The 15,748-nt window shown below is 35.5% G+C and overlaps 1 protein-coding gene and 1 pseudogene across 3 annotated transcripts in view; one reads left to right on the top strand and one right to left on the bottom strand.

Moving 5' to 3' along the window:
* Window positions 1–15,748, top strand: part of WDR72 (WD repeat domain 72) — a 208,758-nt gene that overhangs the window by 62,824 nt on the left and 130,186 nt on the right. The gene's annotated exons all lie outside the window — the stretch shown is intronic.
* LOC129014853 (U2 spliceosomal RNA) lies at window positions 12,294–12,441 on the bottom strand (annotated as a pseudogene).

Here is a 15,748-nt window from a genome sequence, read left to right as displayed (position 1 = left end):
GGATTTGTCAGCTTTGTGAGAACTGAGTCACACTAACTAAATACCTAAAAAATGAATGTATAAAATAGAATGACAATTCTTTAATTGGCATTCTGGTTATTGCTTGTTACATTCTCACTGTAGCAAAGCTGAGGCCAGGGGAAATTGTAATACAGGGTCCCTTGATGGGAATGGAGTCAGAGCCCAGAGGATATTCATTCACTGAGCTCTGAGAGTTGAATGTAGCCAATGCTTTCAGCCCAGCAGAGCACCATCTCCCTTGGTCAAGGCTAATAATGCATGGAAACATTTCTGAATTTTGTATTTCTCTTTTTAAGACTCCATTTAGAACACCTGCTTTCGTTTGTACTTTCCTCCTTCAGATATTGAAGCCGGTGATTAGGTGACGGCTTTTTTTCTTTTCTCATTTAATCCATTGTCTTTAGGTTTTTAAAACCTATTTTTCCTATTCTTAACTTGAAAAGGTCATTTTTCTAAGGACAGTTATAGAGATGCATTGAAACTTCAACATTCACAGCTGAACATAGGGTGGGAAATTGAATCACACTGACAGTCTTAGGTATCATAAGGCTGTAGTGAATAAAGCCCAGTGAGTGAGCTGAGCCAGCTGCCAAGCATCCCCATCTTGATGTGTCTTTGTTGCTCACTATTCATAACAGAGTTAGCAACTTATAGTGGAAATTATATGCTAGAGTAGTAGATGAGAACTGGGGCATGTCTCTTGACCTATGCGTTTCAGATGTCCAGGGTCTGCAGGAGCAAATCTCATTCATCAAGTGTCATTTTTACTAGTTTAACTCCCAGAAGGTAAACTGACTGCTATTTATTTCACTTTGTTGAAGAGCTTCATAGCTACTCTTTAGGTAGTGGTAATAATATATATAGATTTCATTTTCTTTATATAATTTTGTTTCTTCCTTGACTTCAAGAAGCAATAAAATGCCAGAGTCTTGTTTTCCTACTTATAGGCTGATTTCAACTTTATTTTCTTGCTTTTGCCCCTTGCCTTAGATGACTACAATTTCAAACTTTCATTCTTTACATTCAGAGATAAACTGAATTGGACAGGACTATCACCTTCTTTATCCTACATACTATACTTCTCTTATTATTGCATTTAGTGCTAATTAGAACAATATTTATTTGTGCTTCTCCTAAGTTATATCTTTTTAATTTATGTACTGGGTATCTTCATTTTCTATTACACACTTTTTCTCTTAGCATTTCATCCTGATAGAGTTAGGCTGTTGAGATTGTTTTATTTATTTATTTGTTTGTTTATTTGTTTATTTATTTATTTATTTATTTATTTTTAGAGGCAGGGTCTTATTTTTAGAGATCGTGCCACTGCACTCCAGCACAATCACAGTGCAGTGGCATTACCATAGCCCACTACAGATTTGAACTCCTGGGCTCAAGCAATTCTCTCAGCTCAGCCTTCCAAGTAGTTGAGACTACAGGTGCACAACACCATACCTGGCTAAATTTAAAAAGTTTTTCTATTACAGGCAAGATCTCATTTTGTTGCCCAGGCTGATCTCAAACTCCTTGCCTCAGGTGATCCTCCTGCCTCAGCCTCTTGAGTCTCTGGGGTGAGAGGTGTGAGCCACTGTACCTGCCAAGGTTGCTTTATCTTAGTCTTCTTTAATTTACAAATTTGATAAGCATGAAATTTTATGGGTGCTTATAAGTTTCCCATTCTCCTTGTTACTAACGGTAAAATGCTTCATGAGTTTTCATAAGAAAAAAATTAATTTTAAGAAACCAAGTTTGAATCATCTCATTTTGTATGTGGGGAAAATGAGGGACAGTATGCCTGTGAAATTTAAAACTGTTAAAGGTTACTTTGTATTTCAGGATTTTTTTGTGTGTGGATTTTAGTAAGACACAGGTGAAATATTCTCCAACAATAGAATGAACTATTTAAACAGAAGACTACAGCGGAGCTTTTTGTGTTTGGCAACATTTGGACTTTATGTATTTATTTTTTCTTGTTGCATTTGAAACAAGTGCATATAGATCTGGGGAAAAGTTTGCAAGAGAAAAACAAATATAACAAAACATTTTGAAAATAATGCCAGTTTGAAATGCTAGAGGAGTTGAATTTGTGCTGCTAGACAAAGAATATCTCTGGCATGGGAAAGAAAGGCCAGAGTCATAAAGGATTTAAAGGAATACAATATCATATTCATGATGGAGAACTGCTTTTCTTAGATTTATCTAAGGATAAGACAAGATAGAACCTGTTTAAATTGCAATTGAAGGAATTTAGCATCAAAGTAGAGAATAAACAACCATCCTAAAATCATCTATATATTGCAGAAATCTTTGTAGCTTCATCATATTTTAAGGGAAAAACACCTATTTTGTTTGTTGGTTGGTTAGTTGCTTTTAAATTCTTTTTCTGCATTTCTTGTCTGTAAAATGAATAAAAGGGTAAAGTGGATTATTATTTGGGGCCCATTGTAGTATCCTGGAAATGTCTTTTCTTTAAAACTGATTTTCTGTAGAACAGGTCTCCCAGCAGCTCCTTCTGGTTTGCTTTTCCTGAGCTTCACTGTCTAAAATGGTAGCCATTAAACATTTGTAGCTACTGAGTATTTGAAATGTGGTTAGTACTACATGTTAAATTCTATTCTGGATATATAGGATTAAATGAAATATATTATTAAAATTAATCTCACCCATTTCTTTCTCCTTTTTTTAATGTATCTACTAGGCAATTTAAAATTACAAATGTGGTTTGCATTCTATTTGTATTGGACAATGATGAACTAGACCAGGGATAAGTATTTTTCTTTTTTGTAAAGGACCTGCTATGATTTGGATATTTAACCTCTCCAACCTTACATTGAAATTTGTTCCTCAGTGTTGAAGAAGGGACCTAAGGAGAGGTGTTTAGGTCATGGGGCAGATCCTTCCTGAATAGATTAATGTCAGGATAGGAGTACATGAGTTCTATCAGTTTCCAGGAGCATTGGATGCTAATAAGAGCTCCTCCCTCTCCTGTCTCTCTTGTTTCCCTTTTCACCATGTGATCTCTGCACACATGGCTCTGGTTCACCTTCTGCCATGAGTGGAAGAAGACTGAGGCCTTCACCAGATGTCCTGTCTTCCAGCCAGCAGAATCAGGAGCCAAATAAAACTCTTTTCCTTATATATTACTCAGCCTCAGGTATTCCTTTATAGCAACAGAAAAATTGGCTTAGAAAGGACCAGATAGTACATATTTTTGGCTTTGCAGGCCAGAATTTTGCTGCTATGGGTACTCAACTCTGCTTTAGAAGCACAGAAGCAACCATAGACAATTCTTCAACAAGGGTGGTTGTATTCCAATAAAAACATTATTTACAAAAACAGGCAGTGGACTAGAGATGATGCACTGGTTGTCGTTTCCCAATTTATGATCTAGACAGTCTTTACTGGACTTGGAGATCATGGGGTCTGAGGAGAAATTGACAAAATAGTCAACACCTCCCTTTTCCCTCCATATCTGTATTTTACATGAAACAACTTATCCCAACCTCTGCACTGTGTGGAATGTAATCCAAAAGAGCTTATATCAAGTCTAATCTGTGACAGAAACCAGGAACTCATATGTGTTTGGAAAACCACCCTTTGTAGAGGAACAAATTTGTAGGTAATGGCTCCCAACTTAGTTGGAATTTTTTTTAATGGAATTTTCTTTAAATAATGCACTTATATGTGCATCTTTATCTAAGCATATAAAATTGATTATAAATAAAGACTGCACTGCCTCATTTACATTCTAGTTGAGCTTTCTAGAAATATGATTATATATATTTTTAACCTTTAGCTGACCTTATGATGATGTCTCTCTGATACCATTTGCTGAAAATTTTTATTAGAGCTTTATTCTGATACCGCTTGTAAAAAACAGCTGGTGTATTGGTAGACCACCAATTGAAAGTTTGATCCCACTACTACCTATCACCTTATCAGAATGAAAAGTTAGTTCTTTTATGTTTTATGACACAAAAAATAACCAAAATAGAATTAGTATAGTTTCTAAATTGTGAGACTGGAAAATATCATCTGAAAATATACTTGTAAAAGTATTAAATAATAATTCATCATGGCAATACTACATGTTACCATGGTTTTTATTAAACTATCTTTATTTTAATATTAAACTTGTATATAAAAAAGAACAAATATTTATTTTAAAACAATAAATTGCATTATATAGGGCTAAATCATCCATATAGAATGAAAATTTTCCCTTTTTGATTAGTAAATTTTTGATTTATTCTTTTTAATATAATAAGCAGCATAGAACTATTTTTCTAGTGTGGACAATATTTTATGTCAATTTTTTATAATTTTAAAAGAAAATAAATAGATTTTTATTTTAAATTTCAAACACTTGATGAACAGTCATTTTCCTCTGTAAACATTGGATTAAGATTTCTGTTTTAAGTATTTTGATTTGGTGAATCTCAGCTTAAAACTGTAGTACCTAAATGATAATATCCAGCCTAGGAAGATAGAATAAAGAAATAAACATTAGGGGAGAAATCTACAAGGTCATTTGCTTTTTGAACACATAAAGCGATGCAAGTTTTTGACAGTGTATAACTGTTTATCGTAAGAGTTTTATAGATAATTTTATGTACTGTAAGTTAAATACAAATTTCTGTAATACCTAATCCTTTTTTTTTTCCATAACTGCTTTATGAAGAATTTCCCTTTTCTCATTTTGTGGGATGAGTTTAAACTTTTTCTGTTTTTAAAATATTACCTCAATCATGAAGAAAACTATGAGGAATGTGTCACAGCTTTGTTTCCAAACTAATTTAGAAGGTCTGAGTGACTATGAAAAGCAGAAAATGCACCATTAAATGACTCCAGCTGTCCACCTCACACCCAGAAGCAACTCCGAATTTCCTCACAGGACTTCAAAGCCTGGCTTGTATCTAAACATTCGTTGGCCATGTAAATCAGAGGCACAAAAGGAGAATGCTCCTATTTCGTGGTGCGAGGCTAGCTTAAGTCTGGCTTTGTGCAGCACGTGCCAGTGGGGAGTGCCAGCAACAGAAGGACTCTGTTCTGACTCGTGTGACAAATGTAGTTAACACCGGATCCATATTAATGTTGTCAAGTTCCCTCGATGTATTTAAACAGATTTTCATTATTTTCAGCATCCAAAGGCCTGAAATATATAGCCTAATAGTTCTTCAAAGAAAGCTTACTTAATGTGTGAATGTAAAACCTCTCATAAAAATGAAACTTTTATATTGGCCTTAGTCATTGACATAGGTTATTCATCAAGTCAGCAATTTGTGTGGCAAAGTGCCATTTGAATAGTGTATTGTTAGGATACTTATGGTCCACTTGACAAGGGCTCTTGCTGTAAATAGTGCAATTTGACTCCAGCTGTTAAAGAGTGGCTTTGACAGCAGCCAAATAGAATGGAGATGCCTTACTGCACTGCTGAAAAATCAATATTGGGTTCTTGTTCATAGTAACCTGTTCTTTTCTCTTCTGTAGATTTATAAACGACTATTAAGGGTTTATAAGTGGAAGTTTAAATATTATTTTAACTGTAATTCACTTTAAGTTTCAAATTAAGACTTGTGATAAAGGGTACAAATGGAGAGTTTTCAGATATTATTTCCAAACCCTGGCTCATGTTTAGTCACAATTACAGTTAAGTTTAATTTGGATTCTCTAGCTTCAATAGAAAAGAATTTGTGTAAAACATAGACTCAAAATTGTGTGCCTATTGTATATTGCCAGCCCAATTATTTCTTCTTTTTGGTTTTCCTTATCAATTTATCTTCTATGTCCCTCCCCTCTTCTCTGTGTGTATACCTTTTTGTATAGATGGCAGAGTTCTTTGTGGCTGTGCCCATAGCAACACCCACAGATGTTGACAGCCAGTCATGTCCCCAGTGTTGTTTTCCTAAAGCAGAGTCTTGCTGGTTTTGAAGAATTTTCTAAGCAGTTTTCAGCACTACAAGGTTGCTATGATACCTGACTGGCGGTAATAGATATTGAATCTGTTAATTACAGTAACTACACACAGGGCTATTTTTTGATTGGATTTCTCTACCATTGTGAGCTGTTATGTTCAAGATACAGAGAGGAAGTGAAGTTATATATTTAAGATGAGAAAAAAGAATGCTCCAAGGTAAAGTCTTGAAATGTAAAAACATTTCCAGGTATAAAAACCTTTTAGCTGACTGTTGCTTTCCCAGGGCTGCAGATATAATTTATTTAAATCATTTCTAGTTTTGGCTGAGTTTGATTTTTAGTTTTCATTGTTGTTCCTGAGAGGACATAAGTCCTCATCTAAAGTGTACTGAGCAGGATTTGAAAAAGCTGCATTTTTTAACATGGAAAATGCCAGTATAATGTGTACTTTCTCAAATGCCTTTTTCAATGAAGTCAGCTGTTAAAATAGCTATCTTCCTATTACTGATCACCTCTGCATTTATTGAATTTATGGCTGAGATAGCAACTGAAAATTCATAAAGCTGATAATGTAATTGTGAGTGAAGACCTTTAAGGCTGATTCAAGGTCGGCGTTATTGCTTTTATAATTGCTGATAGACAGCCGTGATTTCTACCAGTGAAAAGGTTGGTTCTGCTTTGGGTTTAGCTGGTTTCAAAAAATGTTCTCTCTTCCATTATTTCTAAAGTAAGATTTTTCACTGAATAAATATTTATATCACTTATTTAGTACTAAACTTAGCTTTAGATTTATTTCAGTTTCTCTCCCCCTACGATATTTCATTAACCCTATAAGAGACATAGAAATCTAAGATTATAACTTTCTTCTTGGATTAAATACTCTGTTTGTAATTATCAGTTAATTTGAAGGAGGAAGTTCTAACATAGAATATGGAGAAAAGTTAAACATTTTAGGCATTTTAATTTTGTATTTAGCTTGATCTAGGGACTGTGTTAGCATACTTTATTAAAGCACATCTTTGCATTTGCCTTCATTTACATTAATAATTTTATAGATATTTTAGAACCTATGAATTCTGTAATCATGCTCATATATTATGCATCCAAAACTATTTAGCTTATTTAGACTTTTTTCTTCCTTATTTCTTTTCTCCTTTCCCTTTCCCTTTTTCTTTTTTTTTTCTTTCTTTCTTTCTTTCTTTCTTTTTTTTTTTTTTTTTTGAGAGGAAGTCTCACTCTTTTGCCCAGGCTGGAGTGCAGTGACGTGATCTCGGCTTACTGCAGCCTGTGCCTCCCAGTTTCAAGTGATTCTCCTGCCTCAGCCTCCCGAGTAGCTGGGACTACAAGCGCATGCCACCACAACCAGCTAATTTTTTGTATTTTTAGTAGAAATGGGATTTCACTGTGTTAGCCAGGATGGTCTGGATCTCTGGACCTTGTGATCTGCCCGCCTTGGCCTCCCAAAGTGCTGGGATTACAGGTATGAGCCACCGTGCCAGGCCTGTTTTTCCTTTTTAAAAACATGTAGCCTCTCAAAATTTGTTAAGATCCTGCTTCTTGTAGTACCCAAAAGACGACTCTATTCCACTTACTTAAAGAGGTTATTATTTATTGGGGTCCAAATTCACTCCAGTGGATTTGGATGCTCTGTTTTTGAGCAACTTGTCGGTTCTGATTAAAATGATTATAAATGTTGCCTCTTTAAAATGTGTTTCTATTCTGTTTTTTTAATGACTAATGCACTGGATGGTATTTTCTGGAAAAAAAATGACGTTTGTAGAATTCAAATGTTAACTCAAAGTATTAGTTGCTTATATCTGGAAAGAAATGGAGGAGAATAAAATCTTTCTTGTTGAAAGCTGGTAATATCACTTATTGACTGAGAGTACCATCTGGACCCATTTAAAGCAATCCCAACAGGAGCACTACTTCTTTACCAATGACTTATGTTGAAACTGGCCCTAAGAGAGCAGCAAATGCAAAAAACTAACAGGAAGCAATTCTCAAAAAAGAAAGCATTTATTTTCATGGAATATTTCCCCTATACTATTAAAAACAAAATCTATTAAGACTTTATCTTTGTTTATTGGAACTAAGAGCATGAACTTATTAAAAAAATACATCCAGCTAACATTCTTGTCCATTTTTCTGAATTCTGTTTTAATAGTGATGCCCTGAAGGCACCCCCAGTTCTCTGCATCTCCAAATGACATTTATTTATTTGTAATTTTTTTCGTACTATACAGCTCATATAATTCTGCAAACAGCTTTAATCCTAAATTAAAATATCCTGCATAATCTTTTGGTTCAAGTGTGATTATTCCTGCCAGATATAAAAATGATCCTAACAAGCTGCTGTGAGCAGCAGGGGCTTTCTTATGCACATATTTAACTCCATGCACAATCAAATGTGACTGAAAATTGTAGTTGTTCTATGTCTTCACATATTGCCCAAAACCTGATGACTTTTAGAAAGCCATTAATAAAGCTTACAAAGCCGGGCACCATGGCTCATGCCTGTAATCCCAGCACTTTGAGAGGCTGAGGCGGGCGGATCACGAGGTCAGGAGTTCGAGACCAGCCTGACCAACATGGTGAAACCCCGTCTCTACTAAAAATACAAAAATTAGTCAGGCGTGATGGCATGTGCCTGTAATCCCAGCTACTCAGGAGGCTGAAGCAGGAGAATTGCTTGAACCCAGGAGACGGAAGTTGCAGTGAGCCAACATTGTGTCACAGCCTGGCCGACAGAGCAAGACTCCGTCTCAAAAAAAAAAAAAAAACTTACAAAATGCAAAGTCCTGCTCACCTTCATTACTTTCTTCCTAGCTCCCACTAGAGGTCTCTTGTCGTTATATAAAACGTGGCCTTCTCCATTGATTCTCTGGTAGCAGATGTTTTGTTTTCCTTTTTCTTGTCTCTCAGGCCAATCTCTGTTTTACAACAACCATAGCATGACATTGATCATGTAATCATACGGCAAAATATGGAAAGAATAGTATGGGTCCTGTCTCTTCATGTGTGATTATCTTGAGGCTCAAATAAGAAAATTATTTGACAGTTGACATCTTCCCAAATCTAAGAGGATACCTGAATCTTGAACTTTCACGAAGTTTTTATTATATGACTGTCAGTCCAGAATTGTTAATTACCAAGGACCTATCTTTTATTAAACCAGATCAATTATAAAGTCAAGTTGATAGATGGTAACAAATTGTCGTTAAGATCTCTCTCTTTTTTTTTTTTTTTGAAATGGCATCTTGCTCTGTCACCCAGGCTGGAGTGAAGTGGTGCAATCCTTGCTTATTGCAGCCTCTGCCTCCCAGGTTCCAGCGATTCTCCTGCCTCAGCCTCCTGGGTAGCTGGGATTACAGGTGTGCACCACCACGCCCGGCTAATTTTTGTATTTTTAGTAGTGATGGGGTTTCACCATGTTGGCCAGGCTGGTCTCGAACTCCTGACCTCAGGTGATCCACCCGCCTCAGCCTCCCAAAGTGCTGGGATTATAGGCGTGAGCCACTGCGCCTGGCCAAGATCTCTTAAGCGTATCTTTCTTTTATGACTTTAACATTTATGTATGCTAATTATCAGCTTAAAATATCTTGAGACGTACTTTTAGTCATTAAATTTCTGGTGTTAACAAGGATGGAATTAGTAAGATAGAAGCAGAAAACTAACAGTTCTGAGTGTATTTTGTCAAAATTTTTGCTTTTTATGATAATTCAATTAATCATGACAAATTATGCCCTCAATATACATCTGATTTAAATGGTCTACCCTTCTATCATAATCAAGATAGCAACTGAGATTAGATACAGAAAATTCAATGAGTTGCATAGTGAGGAAGTGCCCATATAACACACAGTACCTCAGATGATGGTTTGTTTCACTGTTCTTGTGCACCTACCACAAAGGCCCAGCTATGGGGCCACAACTTGATGTTTTTTTGCCTTCACCTAATGTTCTATGTCCATTAATTCTAGGACCAAGTTCTTGTATTTTAGAACATTGAGTTATTATATTTTATCAGACTTCAGTTTTGTAACAGGAAATAATTATCAAAATCTGTTTATCTTTCACTAATGAATAAAATCTAAGGATTTGGGCCCTTATTTCTCTATCTGTATAAAGGCTATAATAAATCGGTGTTTAATTCACAGACAAATGGGACTAAGTAATATAATCTACAAAAGTCTCATTATGTATGAATGATACATCATATCTCTTAAATCTTTTGCAGCCCTCTTGTGGTTACCTGATGTCTTCTTGATAAATCATTTAGTATGGTTGCTTTTAATTCTTGTTTTCAGGATATACTGAATTTCATTCAGCATGAACACATACATCATATTATAATTAAAAGTTTCTTCACTTGAGAATTAGAGCAGGTTTTGTCAGTAGTTCATGAATGATACTTGGGAAAGAACTCTAATTGATTTTTACTATCCACTGGTAATTTTGTGTTGATTTCCAGACTGGGTATATTTATGGATAATCAAAACCTAGGAAATATCCACTTTAATATTTCAGAATGTTCATAAAATTCAAATTTCTATTTAGTACTATTATTTTAAAATGTATTATATCTCCTAAACTAGGAACTCTATCTATTATTTTCTTAGCAAGAATATCTTTGGAGTTATAAATTTGAGTTTGACACGTATCATGTGGGGCAGGGGGTGTCCTGTAAGGTTTACACATATTCTTCAGCCATAACAATTTCCAGTCTATTGAACTCACATAACTGTTTACGAAATATTATTTTCAGCTTCCACAAGCATGATGGAAAGAAAAGAAACTAAGAATGAGCATTCCATTATTATTAATCTGAGTTGCATTCATCCTTGTAATACAAACCAAAATCAAAAATCATACATTAAAAACGATGAAAAACTTCAACTACAGGTTCAGTCCCATGACCCAGATATTTAATCCCCAACTATTTGGCCTTATTAAAGAAACTCATATTTCCACTGATGTTAGTCTTTTGCCAGAATATTTTCACCCCAATTCTACACCTTCAAGTCTAACTTCGATGTCAGTTTACCATTATGTAGGTAGCAGCCCACTTTCTGTTACTCTCTTTCTCAGCATCCTTTTTATTTCATTTTGTATCTTCTCTACCCTCTACTACAGTATAAGTTCAAAGGGGACAGTTACAGTTATGATAAACCTATTTTATAACTTTATCATGAAATTCTCATCACCTAGCATATCTGGCACGTGGAAGGCATTCAGAAATATTTGTGGAATAAACTCATGAATTGAAAACTACTGAAGTCTAAAACATGAAGAATAGATGGTAAGAAAGTAGAGAATGCTTCCTTTTTTGAAATGTAAGAGAAAAAAATATAAATGACTGACAGAAAAAAAAGTGTATTTATTTCGCCACCCAATTGCTTTAAGTCCAAATCAGGTTTACATGTGACTTGATTGTACAGAGGATAGTGACCTAGCAAAAAATAGTCAATAATAGCAAAGAGGCTGTTGAAACACAGCAGCAGCCTCCACTGATATTTAGACACCAGTCTCAATTAATTCAAAAGTTTATAAGAAAAAGTATATTAAATAGTGGTGATAAAACTTAGTATGCCCAGCATATTAGGGAGAAATGATTCACTTTGGGTAAGGTGGGCATAGAACAGAGCTGATAAAGACTCAGAAAGGAAGATTAAAAGGCAATGTGGTTAAAATGGCTTGTTATACCAACAAAGTGCATATTATTACCCCGTTTACTTGCCCTTAAATCTTAGACTTCTTTTTCTAATAACAAAGTTGTCTAAAATAAGCACTCAAAAATAGCCTGAGGATTGCGTCGTATATCAGGAGTCTCTACTTCCCTGAAATAATTACTTTACTAAGCCCTCCCCTCAATTCAAAACCCCTGAAGCCAGCAACAATCTAATCAACAGGTTTGTAATAACTTTCAGAAATTTAAGTGTAATAAATATGAAGAGGCCTGATTTATGTTTCATTTCCCAGATGCAAAGACTAGTACAATTCTGCATCCCCCAAGTAGCAAACATTGCTTCCTGCTTTTGTACATCATTTGAAAATTGCTTAACTCACCCTCTCATCAGAGGATAAAGAGGAAAGAGGGCTGATTACGTTTCAACATGCATGACATTAAATGCTTTTAGGTAGCTCATTGTGGGAAGGTAGGGTGGCATACTGGATTAGCAGCCCCAGGAGAAACTGAGCTTCATAGGATTTGTTCTTCTTCCTTGTCTCTGAAGACCCCATTTAGATTCCCATGACAAGGCTCTTCAGTAATTTCTGGTACACTAGTGCTCTTCCACATGGGTGGTTCTGGTGACTCTATTCTCCACATTTCTTCCTGCTCAATCTCATGTACCAGAGATATTCTCTTTACCTAGTCAAATCCTACCTAGACTACAGCATGTGCATGTACAATTTACCATGAACCTGCTAGTTAAATAATTTATATTAAACTGATAAAAACAGATGCTACATTTGATCTTAGCCAGAAGGCCGAGAAGTGATTAAACAATTTATAAATTAACTATGGACTGGGCGCAGTGGCTCACTCCTGTAATCCCAGCATTTTGGGAGGCAGAGGTGGGCAGATCACCTGAGGTCTGGAGTTTGAGACCAGCCTGACCAACATGGTGAAACACCGTCTCTACTAAAAATACAAAAAAATTAGCCAGCATGGTGTCACGCACCTTTAGTCCCAGCTACTCGGGAGGCTGAGACAGGAGAATTGCTTGAACCTGGGAGGCAGACGTTGCAGTGAGCTGAGATCACACCACTGCACTCCAGCCTGAGCAATAGAGCAAGTCTCTGTCTCAAAACAAACAAACAAACAAACAAACAAACAAAAACTATAGATTACCTAATTATTTTACCACTATTTATTTGTCTTATTTTCTCAGTTAGGCCTAAAGCTCCTTGAAAACAAAGAATTATTGTGTCTGCATGTTATGTAAGTTTTGTAGCATGGAATGCAAAACAGAATACTTTATTCATTCAGCAAATATTCATTGAACATCTACTATGTACCAGGCACTCTTCTTGATACAAGATCATGGTGCCCATGGCACTTACATTTCTAGTGAGAGAGGATACATCGTAAACAAAACAAAACAAGACTGTCAGATAATGATAAAGGCTCTGCAGGGAATTAATGTTGGGCAGTTTGATAGACAGTCCTAGGGGTTTACTATAGCCTGAGTGGTCAAAGAACATCAGAGAAGGAGGTAGGATTTATACTGTTTGAATTGCAAGAAAGAACCAGAGATTCTCCCACCTTTCAGAGGGGAGAATATTCTAAGGAAAGCAAACAGCTACAACAGAAGGCCTAAAGTAGGAATGAGCTTGAGGTAGACAATGAAGTCAAAAAGGCCACTGTGACTCAAGAGGAGTATGGGGGAGGGAGAATTAAGAGTCAATATTGAAAAGTGAGGGATGGACAGAATATGTTGGGTGTAATAATCCAAAGTAAGAAGCTTGACTTCCAAGTATTAAAGGGAGTCTTTTCACGATTTTGCTCAAAAGGAGTAACTTGATTTGATTTATGTTTTGAAAAGGTCATTTTGTTTGCTATGTAAAAAAAAAAAACAAAACTGAATTAGAGGAGAGAGTGTATCTGGAAGAGGAGTCCATTGCTTAGTTGAAGCAAGAGAAAGAAATTGTTAGCTAGTGTTTGTTTTGTTTTGTTTTTTTGTTTGTTTTAACATCTAGCTGGCAAAAACCATGGTGTGACATATGTGCTCTAGTTGACCTATATCCCAAAGTGCCAGTGGGAGGAACCGCTTTAGATGGTGAGGCTAACCCTGTCTGTGGTATGCAGGAAGTCATATTAGGACTAAATCTTGATGGATGAATAAGATTTTGCTATAAGGAACAGCAGGTCCAAAAGCCCAGAATATGAAGATGGGGAAGAAGTAGGAGGTTAATGAGAAGTTGATATGACTGGAGATGGAATATAAAGTGAGACACAGTGGAAGGTTAACTATGACTTGTACCCCTGAAGAAAATAAAAGGAAGTCTTTGAACCTGGACTTCAACTTCTTATTTTATTTTGGTAAGAACACTTAACATGACATCTGCCCTCTTAACAAATTTTTAAGTGTATAATACGTTATTGCTGACTCTAGGTACAATGTTGTACAGCAGATCTCTATAGCTTACTAATTTTACTGGGCTGAAACTTTATGCCCATTGATTAATAATTTAATCCCCTAGCAAGCACAATTCCACTCTTCAATTCTATGAATTTGACTATTTCAGATACTGCATATTGGTGTAATCAGGCAATATTTGTCTTTCTGTGACTGCTTATTTCACTTAGCATATGTTCTCAAGGTTCATCATGTTATCACATATTGCAGAATTTCCTTCTCTTGAAAGGCTAAATGTTATTCCATTGTATGTATATATCAAAATTTCTCCATCCATTCATCTGCTAATGAACTTTTAGGTTATTTCCACATCTTGGTTATTGTGATGCTGCATTTAACATAGACATGCTAATACTTCTTCAGGATCCTGATTTTAATTCTTTTGGATAAATACCCAGAAGTCAGATTACTGGACCATATGGTAGTTCTATTTTTAATTTTTTGAGGAACCTCCATGCTGTTTTTCATAGCAGCTGCACCATTTTGCATTTCTACCCACAGTGTGCTAGGATTCCAATTTCTCTACATCCTCACAAACACCTGACTTTTGTTTGTTTTGTTTTTGTTTTCATTTAATAATAGCCATCCTGAAAGGTATTGGATGGTATCTCATTGTGGTTTTGGTTTGCATTTCTTTGATAATTAATGATATTGATTTTGCATATATTTCTTGACCATTTGTATATCTTTGTTGGAGAAATGTCTATTCAAACGCTTGGCTTGGTTTTTTTTATTGTATTATTAGGGTTTTTTGCTATAGAGTTGTAAGAATTCCTGGACTTGGACTTTTGGGAGCAATTTATATTTGTGGTGGAAAATCTCATGCGTAACAAAAACAACCAATACAGACTTAAGATAGGGTCCTCTTTTAAAGTGTAACAACTGAATTAAGGGGATTTAACATGCAAAATTGCTCTCTTTATATTTATATTGCATTTTTACCCAGAAAAAATATTTTGCATACATTTAAAATTCCCATTAATTTAGAATAAGCCAGGGGTTGGCAATTTTTTTCTCTAAAGGATCAGATATCAAATATTTTTTGGTTTTGTGGGCCATACAGTCTCTGGTACACCTACTCAACTCTGCGTTGGTAGTGCAAAAACAACCATAGCCAATGCATCAGTAAATGAGTGTTTCTGTGTTCCAGTAATAGTTTCTTTGCAAAGAGAAGTGGTAGGCAGGATTTGGCCTACAGGTCATTGTTTCTTGACCTCTGCAATAGGCAGTGCTGTGATTAAATTGTGTTATAATTGAGTATAATAGGCCACAAGAAGAGGAGTGTGGTAGCTTTCCACTGGAAAGAACTATATTTTATTATTGTCATTAACAGATTTTCTTGTAAAGCTCCCTATTTGCTGAAAATTGTAACTGGTTTTGCTCAATTTGGGAGCCCTGGTTTGTAAACTCTCTTTTGGGTTTTCAGAGATTTTTGTCTTGTTTCTTCTGCTTCTTACTTTTTTAAGGTAGTCTACAAGCTTGATCTTGTCAATCAGTTGCTACACATGTGAGAAGTTATTGTGGTATGGTTGTTTGAAAGAACTCATGTTCTGAGACATTTCATAAATTTTATATACTTTTTTTTTTTCAGTGAGCATACTCTCTGGGTATTGATTTCAATTTAATAAGTATGTGTTGAATTGAATTGACTGAAATATCTGGTGGCC

Source organism: Pongo pygmaeus, chromosome 16 (genome assembly GCF_028885625.2).
Source record: "Pongo pygmaeus isolate AG05252 chromosome 16, NHGRI_mPonPyg2-v2.0_pri, whole genome shotgun sequence".
NCBI lineage: Eukaryota > Metazoa > Chordata > Mammalia > Primates > Hominidae > Pongo > Pongo pygmaeus.
The sequence above is the reverse complement of the archived record's forward strand: the minus strand, read 5'-3'. Positions and strand labels throughout refer to the sequence as shown.